General features: G+C 42.7%; 1 protein-coding gene across 1 annotated transcript in view; it reads right to left on the bottom strand.

Moving 5' to 3' along the window:
• Positions 1 to 16,763, bottom strand: part of LOC129709671 (disks large-associated protein 2-like) — a 562,214-nt gene that overhangs the window by 120,969 nt on the left and 424,482 nt on the right. The window lies entirely within an intron of this gene.

Here is a 16,763-nt window from a genome sequence, read left to right as displayed (position 1 = left end):
CCTGCTGACTACCGCCAGCATTTTGTTTTTGCTCAAGATTTCAGCGTCTGCAGTTCCTTGTGTCTCCAGATCTTGCCTTCTGTTGTCCATTCTTTCATGTTTTCATTGTTCCCCATCATGTCATCCCTACAGAGTAATCTGCAAATCCTTATTTCTCAATGGCTAGCCTTCAATGGCTTGACTAAAGATACATCAGATAATGCATGAATACTGACAATTCACTCTATCTTTTCACTTCAATTGTACCTTTTACTGTCCCTAAATCATAAATTTTCGACTTGTTTGTTAGCAATCAATACTGGACAAACAAAAAATTTCCTTTAACTAAATATTGGGAAGATCGACACCATTGCCTTTGACTGCCACCACTGGACTCAATGCTCCAAATATCTTTTTAAGATTGAACAAAACACTCACAATTCTGGTGCAGTCATTGGGCCTGAAGTGAATTACTGGCCACATTTACAGGATTCATCAAGATCGCATTGCTCCCAATGTTGTTGTAGATTATTTGTTGTTGAAATCCACTTCCATGCTTTTGTAACTTATAGATATGAGTATTTCAATGATCAAAGATAGCATGGAAACAGGCCCCTCGCCACCGAGTCCATGCCAACCATCAATCACCTGTTTACACGCGTTCTATGTTATCTCACTTTCTCATCCACTCCCGCCACAGCACGGGCAATTTATCGAGGCCAATTAATCTACAAACCCTGCATGTCTTTGGGATGTGGGAGGAAATGAGAGCACCTGGAGGAAACTCACGTGGTCACAGGGAAAACATGCAAACTCCACACAAACAGTGCCCAAAGGCAGGATCAAACCCAGGTTCCTGTTGCTGTGAGGCAGCAGCTCTACCAACTATGCTACTGCGCCACCCATAGCTGCACCAGTGCAATCTCAATGAGTTTCCCATTTTCCACCAACTTTTACTTTTACCTAAACATTTGCTGTTCAAATCCTGACTCATGCTATTTATTTACCCATCACCATTGTGCTCACAAGTCAGCTTTATCCTCTGTTACATGGATAGGAAAGGTTTAGAGAGATATGGGCAAATCAAAGGCAAACGGACAAGCCCAGAAGGGGTCAGCATGGTCAGCATGGACAAGTAGGGTCGAAAGGCCTGTTTCTGTGCTGTATGACTCAATGACCATGGTTAAGCAGCACACAATTTCATATTTCTTATCCTTGCTTTAAAGTTCTTCCATGACCATGCCTGCTCCTCTCTGCACCCTTCCCCCAGTCCTTCAGCGTAGCATGTCTCCAGTTCTGCTGTGTTGCACATTCCGCATTAGCAGCTGTATCTACAGGTGGCAAAGTTCACAGCAATTCCTTTCCTAAAATCCAATGCAGCCCTACCTCTCCTTCCCTCCGACTGTCTGTAAAGCCGACCTTTTTGATCAATCTACACCTCTGCCTGAGAATCATTTGAGAAACTGCAGAAAAGCCATTGGTCAAATTCAATGCCTATTGCATTAAAACTGACAAAAGTACCCTCTTCATTCCTTTCTCCATTGTTAATGCCATGGGAATTAACCATCACTTGTATAAGAAAGGCATGACACATCCTATCCATTTATAACGTTAGAAGAAAATTAACTCATCTAAAAGCAGCAAAGCTTGTTCTGTTGGCCCATTCACAATCACCTGTTCTCATAGAAATAGCGCATTTCAAGTCGATAATCCTCTTTTATAAGAACTGGCACGGAGATATATGCAAATGAAGTAATCACTGACTTATCTGAGTATTTATCTTTGCCTAAGTGTATGCATTTATACACTGTTAACAGACATGCAGACAAATCCACATGGAATACCAGATTAACTTCAGCTATTATCCAATGCATGTTGAAGCACAAATCCCATGCACTGTAAACAAGTTTGAAACAGTCAGCAGGAATCAAGTTATGTCCCTGAGGGTGAAATAACATCAAATTAGCTTGATTCCACCACATGTGCTGAATTTCATGGTAATTTTAAGATTAATAATATAATGGATATTATGTGTTTAGAATTTCCTCTGCACCTCGAATTGTTGCTTGGTTGGCTGCTGTATGCTGATTACTGTGGCCATGGGGTCACTACTTAGAGATGCAGTAGATCTGACTAAATGAGTGTTGAAGTTGGTGAGTCCTACTGTGCCAGTGTAGAGTGAACAATGAATACAGGTCCACCACCCTTGGTTCCAGAGACATTCTGGATTATCGTTTTGCCGGATCAACAGAGGTCACGGCCTCCGAGAGGAGTCCAACAGTAGCAGAACCCTGGCTGCTGAAGGACCGAGATACGGCCCACAGAGTCGGCCACGGAAGTCAGCAATGGGAACGGATCTGCCGTACTTGTAGAACTCTGGCCGCAGGGGGCAGATTTGACTCCGATCTGCCGCAGAAGTCCTGATGAGGTTGAGATCGGCCATCTCGTTTGACCTAGGCACCACATTTTCGGGGGGGGGGGGGGGGGGGGGGGGGGGGGGGGACACCTCTGAGGGGGATTTCAAGTGCGCTCTTGTAATTTAGTCCAGATTAAAGGAGTTGCCCCAAAATTGGTGGTGGACTTGTTTCAGAAGAGGCTGAGACTGGGAGCATGAGGGCAGTGGAGACAGCACTGCAGGAAATAGAGGCCAGGAGGTGGATGTCGATTGTAAATTGGTTGGAAGTTTCTGGAACCTGGGTCAGTTGCTGTGATTAGTGGAGGTCGGGGTGGGTGGGAGGTGGGACCATTGGGGGGGGGGGGGGGGGGGGGGTTGTGGGCCACACAAGGGAGGCCTGTGTCAGATAAACAGTGCACAGGGGGTTCAGGTAGTCAGTGCATGGGAAAGTGTGTAGTAGTTGAGGGGTCCGTTAAGAGGCTTTTGAGCGATTGGCCGGGGGAGCTGAGTCATGCAACAATCGAGAGATTGGCGAGGAAGTACGGTAGGGGAATGGGATTGTTTAGTTTAGTTCTAAACACGGTCCTCAGTGGCCTAGGGGCACCATTCTGGTACCATTGGAGTCCTCTTGGTGGCTGTGACCTCTGTAAATCTAGCAAAATGGATAATCCCGTAAGGCTCTGGAACCAAGGATGCCTGGAAAACTGTAAAATAAGAGGTTATAGTCTGGATAAGCATAGTTCTGTCATCATATAACACAAGAGTACAATGCCAGTGGGTTCATGTTTCTCATGAACACTAACTGCAGTTTTGTAGTCCTTTTAAAGGCAGGGTGAGGTGTGTGAACTTCTTTGAATTACCATTCCTGCATTGGCTTCTCTCTCAGATCACCCAAAGATGTGAACTTGAGAGCTTTCCACATAACATTGGTGCTGTGGAAGTTTGCTGCTTTTGAGACAAGGGATTTTGCAGAGGACTTGTATCCAGTTTCCAACCTAGTGAAGTGGAAAATGCTTGCCCTTTCAAAGAATCGTGTGTACGACTAGTCATGTTGAAGACCTCCTTTGACTATGTAGAAGACCTCCTTCGAATATGTTGAAGACTAGCTTCGACTAGCTACGACTCGCTACGACTAACTTCGGGAAAATTGGACATGGAATAGTGGAGAGTGAAGACGACCTCCTTCGATCTTCTTCGACCTCCCTTCGACTATGATGAAGCCTATCTACGACTACCTTCGATTGCCTATGACTACCCTCGATTATCTACGACTAACATGCCGAACTACTTAGACTAAACCTATGAGTAAAAAAAGTATCGATTTTTTCCATGGCGACCTTTCTTTACTCGCGGGCATTTTTCAACATGTTGAAAAATACGCCGCGACCTAGCTGAGGCCTCGAGGGGACTACTCCAGAGAATGAAGGAGAGTTACAAAGACCCCCTAGGACCTCGCGTAGACCATGCTACGAGTAGACCATGATTCGAGGGCAAACTAGCCAGAACTCGTGGATTAGGTCACCCAAGTGGGACAGCCCCTTTATTTCTGAATGATCTGGAGTGTTACATTTAGCATTCATCTCGGAATGAGTACTGCAGTGCTTTCAAAGTAATGGTCAGATTTCAGGAACAGATCATTTCCAGATAGTTTCTTTTTTTCCCAGTTTTTTTCCCAGCTAAATATCAATGCCTGCAGTGTCTAAGTCACGACAAAAAGTCAGTTGACCTGCGCCTTTGATTATCACAGTCCCTTCTGAAATGAAGAGGGGCACTCTGTGGCCGCATCTTCAATCTGCCCTTTCTTGTTGGAGTACAGCGTTGGGCAAAACCGTTGCAGAGCTCTCATTTATTTTCTTTGAGAGTGACAATGAATTGTTATAAAAAATAAAGAAGAGAAGGAAAATAGATTATGGCAGTAACTTAGACATGAAAAAGATAAGAAGAACCTCTTCTACAATGCAAACATGGATAAGAGCGGCAATGCTAAAGTGAATCTTTGAGATAAAAGCAGAGGGAAAAAAGGGAAGAAAAAAATGGCTGATGCAGTTATCAAATGTTTTGTATTTTATTTCACTGCAGGCACAATCAGGGTTGTGGCACTGGAGGGGAGATAAGCATCTAATCATGGAAAGGAACGTAAGTGTAATCAAAAGTATCAGAGAGCTTAAGGACACGAAAACTCAACAAACCCACCAGGCACCTGCACCCCGTGGTTCAACTGAGATGGCTAAATATGAGCCATTTAAAATTCTAAGTGCAATGTAGATGCATTAGATTGATTTCTGGGTTGAAAGATTTGTCCCATGAGAAGTAAATCCTGTACACATGGTGGTTTGAGAGAGTGAGAGGAGATCCCAACAAAATCCGGAGCAGTCCTGACAGCAGAGGTTCTGAGACACTGCTTCCTCTAGCAGGAGAATCTAATTGGAGGGGCAAATCTCGGGGTTCGGCGCTCAATCATTAAAGACTTTGATGAGGAGAAACGTCTTCATACAGACACTTTTGAAATAATTCTCAAAAGCTGTGAATGCTCAGTGACTGAGCATAAACAAGGCTGAGATCAATCAGTTTTTGATCTATTTTTCTTTGGTATCTTACCTGGGAACAGGTGAATGTGACATTTGATGATGAGGTGAGCAATAACATGTTCATTTAAAGTATAGAAACTGAATATATTAAATGCACTAATAATTCACCTCTTTATAATATTCTCACCTGCATTTCAATGCATAGCCAGCATAGATTTTGTGTGGGCAATATTGATAAACCAAGCATTTTGAACATTTTGAACATTTTGAAAAAGGAACAGAGAGAATAGGCTATGGTGATGGCGTAGAGTAACTGAGTTATTAGGATTTTCAAAAGATTTTCAATAAGCTAACTACAGATAGGCTAATGAATGCCAGGGAACGGGGAGGTCTGGATATGTGCTGGAATGGGTGGCTTGCTGGCTTCAAGTACTGATTGGAAAGGTAAAGTAGTTATCCTAAGTGAAGGTGGATAATGCGAATTGTAAGTTGCAGAGGGGGCAGGGTAGGAAGAACCGGAATGTTTGGGATAGCATGGAGACCACCCAGTGAAAAACATGGTGCCTTGAACAGAGGATAATGAATGCCTGTTAATCACAGCTGACCTTGTCAGGAGGAGTGTAAATGAAGGAAGATGAATTAGTACAGTAAAGAGAAAAACAATCCTGCTGCCGAAATAACATGCAGGATACTACATTCGGTGAAAATCCAAAATGAAATAAAGCAAATTAAGGATTACATTTTGTTTCATGAGAGTTAAAACTAAAAAAGGAAAATTGTCAAATCTGTATCAGATCCATGGTATAGCTATTTAAGTCACTCTTTATTATGCACATATTATTGAATAGACAACACTGATATTACATGAAAAAATTGCAGATGCTGAAAGTCTGAAATAAAAGCAGAAAATGCAACCAAAAAAAAACTCAGCAGGTCAAGCAGAATCCGTGGAACATTTACCATTTTAGTTCAGAGACCAACAGTTCGCTGATCTTCAGAACTCTGAATTTCAGATCTTGGATTTTTGATAAACGGTCTCAGATCCGAAATGTTAAAGATTTATCTTTCCATAGATGTTGCCTGACCCGCTGAGAGCCTCCAGCAGTTTCTGTTTTCACGTCAGATATTGTTTGATAATGTTGCATAAAGCTGGGTCTTATCTCAAGGATGTCACACACCTTGGATCCACTGGAAGTGAAATACACACTGGCAATTCTGTGTCGTGCTGCACATCCATCTTATCTCACCCTCTAGTTCTTGACAACAGTATGAAGAAAAAAATAATTCAATATCGACCCTGTCAATTCGCTTCAAAAATTATTGTCAGAGAATAATTTGTCCTGTTAGTATGTAGCACATTCTAGTCCAAACTTTACCCCATTAGAAATACTGTACATTCAAGATAATCCCTTTATCATTTGCAACAGATTAGTTCATGCTGGCTACATATTATCCCATACACATAGTCTTAATTCTACAAGAAATGAATTTCAGCTTGGTTGTTACTTTATAAGTAGAACATTCCATTCTTCATCCAGTACTCCTCTATTATTTGTTACACATTAAAAAAATTCTATTGAAATATGCTTTATATTGATCTGCGAACTAGATTTTTATTTTGCAAGGCCTATCAGCGAGGGAACTAACCGAGTGTGCAGATCAAGTGCTGAGAAACATCCTGCAGCCAAACATGTCGGCTTGAAGTAAGCAGCTGTAACTTCAAAAGACACTGAGACATGATACAAACTGTGTGGTTGTAACGCGGAACATATTGTAAAGCAATCACAAACCCTAAAGCTAGCTATTCATAATTCCATATTTCTTGCAACTATTAAAATAGACAATACTCAGAGGGTTATCACAGAATGAAGATAAGATGACGAATGACTATTGCAATATCTGCCCGGCAAACATTCACTGCGTTAGCTGCTACACTGCCCATTTAAAACAAAATGGCAGGGTTTGGTTTAGAGGTTTTTTTTCGAGAGTCTCTAGGTTGATAATGCATGGCAGTGATTTCTGGGGGGACTGTTAATGATGGCCATTGTGAGACATCGGTAGTAATGATCAGCAACACATTTCACATCTCATCTCATTGCCGTTTCCACAAAATTAATAGAAATTGAAGATGTGGGGATATATAAAGGGCAGCGGATTGACTATCAACCATTTTACATTACTGCCCAAAAGCAAAACAACCCACATCAATATGAAGTAATTCCAGACCCATGCACTGTATTAAAGTGCCTGAATCTTACTGGCTGAACACTGGATGGCAGAGTAGACTTGATGACTTGATGGGCCAAATGGCCTAATTCTGCTCCTATCACATGACCTTATGTTCATTGATAAGGAAAAACAATCAGTACGGAAAATAATCAGGGGTGGGGAGGGGGGAGGGAAAGGGGGAAGGGCGTTGTCGGTCCCTCCAGCTCTATTAGCCATCTTCACAAGATCAACTAAGTGACCAGTTTATTTGCTGATCCACGTGTCTTTGAGATGTGAGAGAAAACCATAACACCCGGAGGAAACATATAGGGTCACAGGGAGAATGTGCAAACTCCGCACAGACATCATCTGGGTTCAAGATTGACCTGGGTCACACACCCTCTAACATTACTGGGCTACACCCCACAATAAATAGAATTGCAAAAACTTCCAACATGTCACCTTGATCCCATGACTTTGAATTACCCGCAAGTAAGAAGATTGTGGCCTCAAGCATCCACTAACATTTGAGCCTGTGATTGAGGCTGGCACTTTAGTGGAATGCAAGGCATGCAGTGGAACTGGGATTTGAAAGCTGTTTCTGCAGCCTTCTAACTGATTGCTATTCACTGCTCTCCTTATGAAATTTGGCTGAGCCAAATCAGACCATGATGGAGAAGGTGAGAACAGAATGCAAATTGCATTCTTACAAATTGTAAGAATGTGGGCATTGATTGAGAAGAGAATTAGCCACGGCTCTCATGGCAGTCATGGTTAAGTTGCTGTCAATGCCAGTTATCAAGGCTCACGGGTGGGGAATTGTGACCCTTGTGGGCGGCACAGTGGCGCAGCGCTAGAGTTGCTGCCTTACAGCGCTTGCATCGCCAGAGACCTGGGTTCGATGCCGACTATGGGTGCTGGCTGCACGGAGTTTGTACATTCTCCCCATGGGTTTTCTTTGAGATCTTTGGCTTCCTCCCACACTCTAAAGATGTACATGTCTGTAGGTTATTTGGCTTGGTAAATGTAAAAATTGTCCCCAATGTGTGTCGGGTAGTGTTAATGTGCGAGATCGCTGGTCGGCGCGGACCAGGTGGGTTTAAGAGCCTGTTTCCGCACTGTATCTCTAAACTAAAGTAAACTAATTGTGAAGGCTTGGATAATGACCTATCTGTTCACAATGTGAACTGACAAGAGAAACATTTGGAAAGCAGAGCAGAATATTCATTGCAATTTCATTCTTGCTGAAAAATGGCCAGTTGTATTTAGTGTTATCCATTATGACATTTTAGTTTCATTACCTACTAATGCATCTTATATCTGAGGAAGTGAATAGAAAAATATAAAGAAAACTAGGACTGGTCAAAATTTGATGGAATGGGTTAACCTGATGTGTAAATGGTCCAGTGTTAAATATTATTGCCATCTTAATACGTCATTCCAATCAGTATAATGAATGGAATAGAACATCAAAATTCCACTGAAAATGGTGATTATAGTCAGATTGCATTACAATCTTTGCACCCTTCTACTATTTTGCACTGGTATTTATTATTGCTGTTTACAAACTTCATGCAAGCAAGAAATGTCATTGTACTCTATGCATTTGACAATAAACTAAACTGAATTGGAACCTGAAATCTGAAATGAGAACAGAAAATACTCATTAGGCCAGGCAGCTGGTCCAGAGAGAGAATATGACAAGCTTGGATATTCATAATGTTCCCTGATATTTTTAATCAGGTATCATACCCTATTTTTTTCAACCAGAATTATTCTAGAGTGAACGAGGTATTTATATTCCCAACAGTGCAGCTTTCTTCAGGGTAATCCATCCATTTCAATTACTGTGTAACAAATTCAAAAAGTATTGATAGAGTTAGGATGTTAACAGGCTTGGTGCATTAGTAACCTATGTCATGGGCTGACAGGTTTTGCTTTCATGATTCCATAAATTTAGTAATAACTATATTTCATAAAGCAGACTGGGTTACTGAAGTGCAGAAGAGCTGGCTAGATTGTGATTTATCTGGAGATTGGGATAAAACCAACAAGCAGGTTAAGCTTCCCACCGATTATGCATCCTTCTTTATCAGGTAGTTAAACGTCATGGTTTCTGCCAGGCATGGCGGCATAGCACTTGCTGGTGTAGGATTGCAGGGAGGATGTGGAGGCTTTGAAGAGGATGCAGAAGAGGTTTAGCAAAGTTCTGGCTGGATTAGTGGGTGTTTGCTTACAGGGGAGGGTTGGACATGCTTGGATTGTTTTCTGTGGAGCATCAGAGGTTGAGGGGGAACCTGATAGAAGAATATACAGTAAAATGAGAGGCATAGATAGGGTAGAGAGAACTCCCACCCCCCACCAAGTAGAAATATCAAGGACTAGAGGGCATGGCTTTAAAGTCAGCGTTTAAAGAAGTTATACAGTACATTTTTTTTTAACACAGAGTGGTGGGTGCCTGGAACATGCCACCAGAGGTGGTGGTGGTGGATCCAGGTATGATAATGCCGTTCAAGAGGCACGTAGATGTGCAGGGAATAGATATGGATCCGATATCCCTGAAAGAAGCAAGGTGCAAATAAAGATGCTAGCAAAAGAGATCAAGAGTCAAGAGTGTTTTATTGGTCTATGTCCCACATAGAACAATTCATGTTTTACTTGCAGCAGCACAACAGAATATGTAAATATTTATTTAACTTGGCCTGATATTCGGCACAGGCAGTGTGCACCTTACAGTATGTTCTTGGTTTCTTGGTTCTTGGTCCTCCAAAATATTACAAATGGAATTTAAACTGGAGGTGGATGTTCCTGTGCTGTATGGTCTATGTCCTATGAGAGTGGATCAGGGTTACATTTGCAGTGTTAAAACCTATGACACTATGTTAAGGATCAGAGTGCTGAAGAAAAAGAAGCAACAGCTGGCTCTCCAATCTTCCACCGAGGTTTGATTGCAGGAAGTCATTTTACACTTGGTTGCAGGCAGTAATTGCACAGCAATATGAGAGTACTTTTATCTGAAACATTAATTACTGCATTCGCTACACTGGTATTACTGCAAGACTATAAATTAGAGTCTGTCAACTCCTAATGTTGGTTTACAACTAAACAGAGTAAAAAAACACCAGTATCAAACAATGTATTAAAATATGAAAGCGGGTACGTTTGCAGCTACCAAGAGCATCAATATTGTAAGTTAACCATTTCTTGACCATAGAAGTTTCCAAATTCTGGATTAATATAAAAGACCAAAAGAATGCTTAAAATGTGTAAAGTCCTTTTGATTCCAATGTCCAGACTAAACTTCAAGATCATATTCTTCTGCTTTCAATAGTATTCATGCCATTGACAGGAATAAATTGTGGAACGAGTTGCATTTTCGCAACTAAAACAATCAACATTGCTTTCTTTTGTACAGTTTCCCAATGCTGGTAGATCTCAAGTGTTTGACAAATGGAGGCCAGAATGGCCAATGTTGAGCAGGAATAGAAAGGAAATGCAAGGGGTGAACATGTAAGAATGAAAGGACATTGGCAAAGAAAAAAAGTGTCAAGAACCATTTAGGAAGGTGAAGCAGAAGTTACAACTTGACTGTGTATGCCAGAGATGTTTGGAACATCCAAAATGCTGAATGGATATCATGAGTCAAATCACATCTACTGTGTTTCCCTCTGCTTCTATCATTCAAGAAGATCTTGTACTCCCACCATCAGGAGGCAATTAATAATGGGACTCTCAGAATGACACTCAGAATTCATAACTAAATTAAGATAATAATGCATTAGTTGGATACAATGACCCAAAGTTCATAACCATGAAGCAACATTAAAGGTAACAGTGCTTTGCAGTGAGAATTGTTTTACTTGATTGACTTCTGCTTCTTCTGACTTCCCCATGGAGCCTGTTAGCAGCCCAATAAAACTAACAGCTCCAAGAGTCAGAGGCAGCAGCACTGCTGAAGCTAATCTGTTTGGGACATGCCTCGGGTACATCAAAGAGGAATGATGGAGGAGGAGCAGGTGAAGCAAGGGGGCCGATCAGGAGACCGTTGGTCAAGGGTCTAGATTATTTGTCATATGTTGATGGTTTCTCATTGCTCGCCAGACAATTGATGACACCTTTTAGTGTCCTTTAGAGATATAGCGTGGAAATAGGCCTTTGGCCCACCCAGTACACAAACACTATCCTACACACTAGGAACAATTTATGATGCACAGGTGCCAATTAACCTACAAACCTGTATGTCTTTGGAGTGTGGGAGGAAACCAAAGCACCCAGAGAAATCCCACATGGTCACAGGCAGCAGGTACAAACTCAGCACAGGCAGCACCCATAGTCAGGATCGAAACGAGGCCTCTGGCGCTGTTAAGGGTCTGTCCCACGAGCATGCGACTCCATGCGGCAAGTGCGACCTAAAGGGCTTGTCCCACGAGTATGCGACTGCATGCGGCAAGCGCGACCAAACCAGAAGCGGGGGCCGCCCGGAGGTCGAGTGAGTGACATGAAGTTCGAGCGAAGTCCGCAGGAAGTTCGCGCATGACGTCTGGCGTCGAGGCGGTGCTTACGGCGTCGAGGTGGTGCGTACGGCGTCGAAACGGCTGCGGGCCACGCGGAATTTTTGAACACGGTCAGTTTTTCGGAGCCCCGCGTGACCAGCTCCGCACAACTCCATTAGGCTCCAGCGATCGGAGTGGGACCGGCCGTATGGCTCAAGCGACCACGTTAGGTTGCGCTTGCCGCATGGAGTCGCATGCTCGTGCGACAGGCCCTTTAGGTCGTGCTTACTGCATGGAGTCGCATGCGCGTGGGACATGCCCTTAAGGCAGCAGCTCTACCCCTGTGCCACTGTGTCACCACTGTGATCACATCTGATCACCTTACGGTAAAACCAATACGTAAAGGGTTAAACTAGGTTGCTCATTTAATTTAGTATTGTAAATTAAGTAGGCCAGTTTTGGATATACATATAAATGTGCACTTCCCAATAGAAAATCTTCACATTTCAATTGACTAAAATAATAATACACACTGAAAACATACCTTAACTATCTCTAGCTGAACAAGATGCAGCCAGCAGTGTGTGTGGCAATACACTAATCATCTCTGTACATTCATGCAAAAAGCCTTCACTCCATCCCCCCAGGATCACATCATGGAGCACAGGAGAATATCTGTGGTGTAGTCGCCAGAGACAAGTATTTCCGTTGAGTGCTTGGACCTCAGCTATCCTATGCTGAGGATTTAAGTGAAGGTGGTCATGATGCAAGACTTGACTCATTTTATTTTTATTCTCAGGCATGGTCCAACAGGGAGGTGTTTCGGGTCCATCAATGTTTAGGGTCCATTCTAACAGTAGGCTAACAGAAAAATATCATAACAAGGAACTGCAGATGCCGGCTTATACCGAAGATAGGCACAAAATGCTGGGAGTCAGGGTGCTGGGACTCAGTGAGTCAGGCAACATCTTTGGAGAAAATGGAAAGGGATGATTTGGGTCAGCACCATTCTTCAGACTGATTGCAGAGGGGAGCAGGAAATAAAACAGGGAGAGAAGAGTGGGCCTGACAATTCATAGCCGGCAGCAGATGACCTCGGGCGAGGGGGATACCTGATAGACAGATTGGTGGAAAATGGCTAGAGGTATGAGCCCTAAAGGGATATATAGTTGTGAACTGTAAAGCTTGTTGAAACATTTTTGGTGGAAGTGGTGCAAAGGAACCAGTGCGAGGCCAGCCAGGGTTCTGGGGAAGGGGGTGGGGAGGAAAAATTAGTGAGGGAAAAAAGATCGATAATGCTCAAGCAACAATTTATCTAATTCAGCCCAGTCTCTCACACTGTGTAGCTGATGTACCACAAAGGTAATGCCAGGGAAAAGCTAAACTAAAATAAACAAACCTGCATTTTATGCCATCTTTCACATCCTGAGGATTGTATTAGTAATGCATATTCAAATTTTATTCCAGAAATGGAGTCTCTGATGTTCCCCAGGCAAACATAATGATTACAGAAAATATTGGAATTGCAAGTGTCTGAGACATGAAACTTCCACTTAGTTTCTCTTTCCGCAGATGCTGCCTGTTCAACTGGATGAATGTTTCCAGCATTTTCTGCTTTTATTTTGTGCATTCTAGCATCTGCCATTTTTTTTTTGATTTTCAACTGTAGTGATCCACTTGGTCTAAATGGCGGCTACAGTTGAATACAGCTAAATTAAAGGCAAAATGATTTAAATACTAACGTAAAAAGATTGCATGTGTCCATTTAAGAACAATAAAGGATTGTTGTTTGATTTGTGTGCCCATTTTGAAGAATCGTAAAACTGGGTGGGTTTTCTACCTGAAACTTAGACCAAGGAGACTGGACGTGAAAAACTTCAGTTCAATCTGCCAGTTATGAACATTAGGAAAGTGGAATTGTTCCACGCTTTTACTCTTGCAACAAAATTGTTCTCTTCCTGAATTCAACCTGTGCTTCTGTACTGCTAGGAACCTGTGCAAGAGAATTCAATTAGTGTCACTCAAGCTATTTTTTCAAGCAAAATATAAGTTAATTTCCAGATATTTCTACACCCAGGAGCTTCACATGCATGCACTGATCAAGCTGATAATGAAAAGCTCCATTTGTCAATTAACAGGATTGATTATATTCATTGCAAAATAACTTCAGCCATTAGCCAAGATTGCCCTATTTGAATGCTGATGTAGAGCAATATAAAATTAATTAAACACCTTTCTATTGCCTTTGTACAAATCAATAGGCATTGACAAGCTTCTAATCATGAACTGAAGGTTATGCATGGTGCACAGTGGCGCAGCGGTTGATTTGCTGCCTTTCAGCACCAGAAATCCGGGTTTGATACTGCCTATGGGTGTTGTCTGTATGGCATGTGTACATTCTCTCCGTGACCTGCGTGGGTTTTCTCCAGGTGCTCTGGTTTCCTCCCACACTCCAAAGACGTACAGGATTGTAAGCTAATTGGCATGGTAAAATGGTAAATTCTCCTTAAGAGCCTGTCCCACACGCGACCTTCACAGGCGACTGCCGGCACCCGTGATAGGTCGCCGAAATTTTCAACATGTTGAAAATTCAGCGGTGACCAGAAAGACACTACGACTCTTTGGAGACCTCTCATGACCATAGGAGACCTCCCAAGACCACACAGCTTGTATGGTTGTGAGAGGTCTCCAAAGAGTCGTAGCGTCTTTCTGGTCGCCGCTGAATTTTCAACGTTGAAAATTTCGGTGACCTATCACGCATTTTGGCAGTCGCCTGTAAAGGTTGCGTAAGTGGGACAGGCTCTTTAGTGTGTAGGATAGTGTTAGTGTGTGGAGATCGCTGGTCAGTGTGGATTCGGTGGGCCGAAGGGCCTGTTTCCATGCTGTATCTAAACTAAACTAATCATCAATCTAAATTTTGATTGAAGCTATTTCTTCAAAGCGGGCAAGTTCAATAATAAATTAGACCTTGACCTTGACCCCTCTCACAGGATATTAGATTATTATGATCAATAATTTGACAAGTGGAGATTTTGCCTCAAGGATTGATATTAGGAAGCTGAAACACAACTGAACATGCTGCAGTCAGTGTGTTGGTGCAATGCTAAGCAGAAGCAGGAAGGCTTTCTAAAGGGCCTGTCCCACTTGGCCGTCATTTACGTGACAGGCCAGTAGTGTCTGACGCGCGGCGTTCGCGGGACTTTGTCACGCACATCATCATGCATCCGCACAGCCGTCTGGAGCGCGTGACGTCATTTGAATACCCAGTTTATGATATTTACACAGTTTATGATATTTATGATGATTTTCTAAAATGTTCCAGTTTCTTGAGTGGTGCTAGCAATTTGTAAAACTGCAGATGCAATGCCCTTATCCAAAAATAGAGGTGAATGAAAACTAGGAAGCTGCAGCCCAAATTAATCTGTGGGAAGGAACTGCAGATGCTGGTTTAAATTGAAGATAGACACAAAATGCAGGAGTAACTCAGCGGGACCGGCAGCACATCTGGAGAGAAGGAATGGATGATGTTTCAGTCCGAAGAAGAGTCTCGACCAGAAACATCACCCATTCGATCCGAAACGTCACCCTGTCCCACTTGGCCATCATTTACGTGACAGGCCGGTGGCGCGCAAAGATTTCATGCAGCACGACATCCTAGCGCGATGCGCGCAATACCGCGCACAATTCCACACTCCTCCACGCCACACCATGCGCCCGTCCCGCGCTACCCACACACAACCCACATGCTACCAAGTTGCGTAAATGACGGGCAAGTGGGACAGGCCCTTAAGGCAACATCACAAAGATCGAGCTGTTTGAGACTATAACAAAAGTAATGAAGGGAGGGAGAGGGGGGGGAGGGGAAGAAGGGGCAGCTAGGTGATTACATAGAACATAGAATAGTACGGTACAAGAACAGGCTCTTTGGCCGACAATGTCTGTGCAGAACATGATGACAAGATAATCTCTTAGCTACCGGCACAAAATCCATAACCCTCCATTCCCTGCTCATGCACATACGTACCGAGAACTCTTTTAAATGGCACTATCATATCTGCCTCACCCACCAACACCAACACAATTGCTGGTAATCACCACCCTCTGTGTAAAAGATCTGCCTCGCACATCTCCGTTAAACTTCCTCCCCCTCACCTTACACTCTAGTATTTGGTTTTTCCATCCTGGAAAAAAGGTTCTGATTGTCTACTTTATCTTTTCCCTCTCATAATTTAATATACTTTTATCAGATCTTCTCGCAACCTCCGATGTTCATAAGAAAACAACCCAAACCTGTCCAACCTCTCCCTGTAGCTACCACCCTCTAATCTAGGCATCATTCTGGTAAACCTCCTCTGAAACTTTAGCAAATAATCGATTTCCTTCCCGTAACGGGACGTCCAGAACTGCATGCAATACACCAAATGCGGCCTAACCAAAGTTCAATAAAGCTGCATCATGACTTCCTGACTCTTACACTTAATGCCCCAATCTATGAAAGCAAGCATACCATATGCCTTCTTTATCACTCTTTCCACTTGCCACTTTGGGATGGAAGGTAAATTAGAACCAAAGATTTTCTGTGTAGCTGTGGAAAGAGAAACAGGATTCATATTTCAGGTCAAGGACCCTTCGGATTCCAATGCTGTCGATGATTACATTTGTCCAGGCAAAGACTTCGTTTCTGAAGTAAAATCATTACTGTGCAGAACTTTGGACAATACTGAAGATGTGAAAGGTGCCATAAAGCGAACATAAATAGAGTAAGGTTCAGACGCGAGGAGGTTTAGAAAATTCAAGGGAAAGCACAAGGTCGAAGTGCAGTGAAGTGATAAGTAGAATAGGCACCATGTGTAAAATTCTTATCCTTATGTGTAAAATTCACCCATATAATCCAGGGGGAGGACTCAGCTGGCATTGATAACAGAGAAGTGCTTGATTAATAATGCGCAGAGGAGAAATGAAGTATATGAAAAGAAAATATATGGTCATACACAATAGAGTCCAACAGCCAGTGTCACTGTTATCATTATTGATGATGCCATGCATCAGAACTGAATACAGTTGTAGAGCTGCAGCACAAACAACCCTGAGATGTTGTTCTGACCAGCACAAATCATAATCTATCATCTTCCCATGGTCAAATTTGAATTCGATAATGCA

Source organism: Leucoraja erinacea, chromosome 26 (assembly GCF_028641065.1).
Source record: "Leucoraja erinacea ecotype New England chromosome 26, Leri_hhj_1, whole genome shotgun sequence".
NCBI classification, from domain to species: domain Eukaryota; kingdom Metazoa; phylum Chordata; class Chondrichthyes; order Rajiformes; family Rajidae; genus Leucoraja; species Leucoraja erinaceus.
The sequence above is the reverse complement of the archived record's forward strand: the minus strand, read 5'-3'. Positions and strand labels throughout refer to the sequence as shown.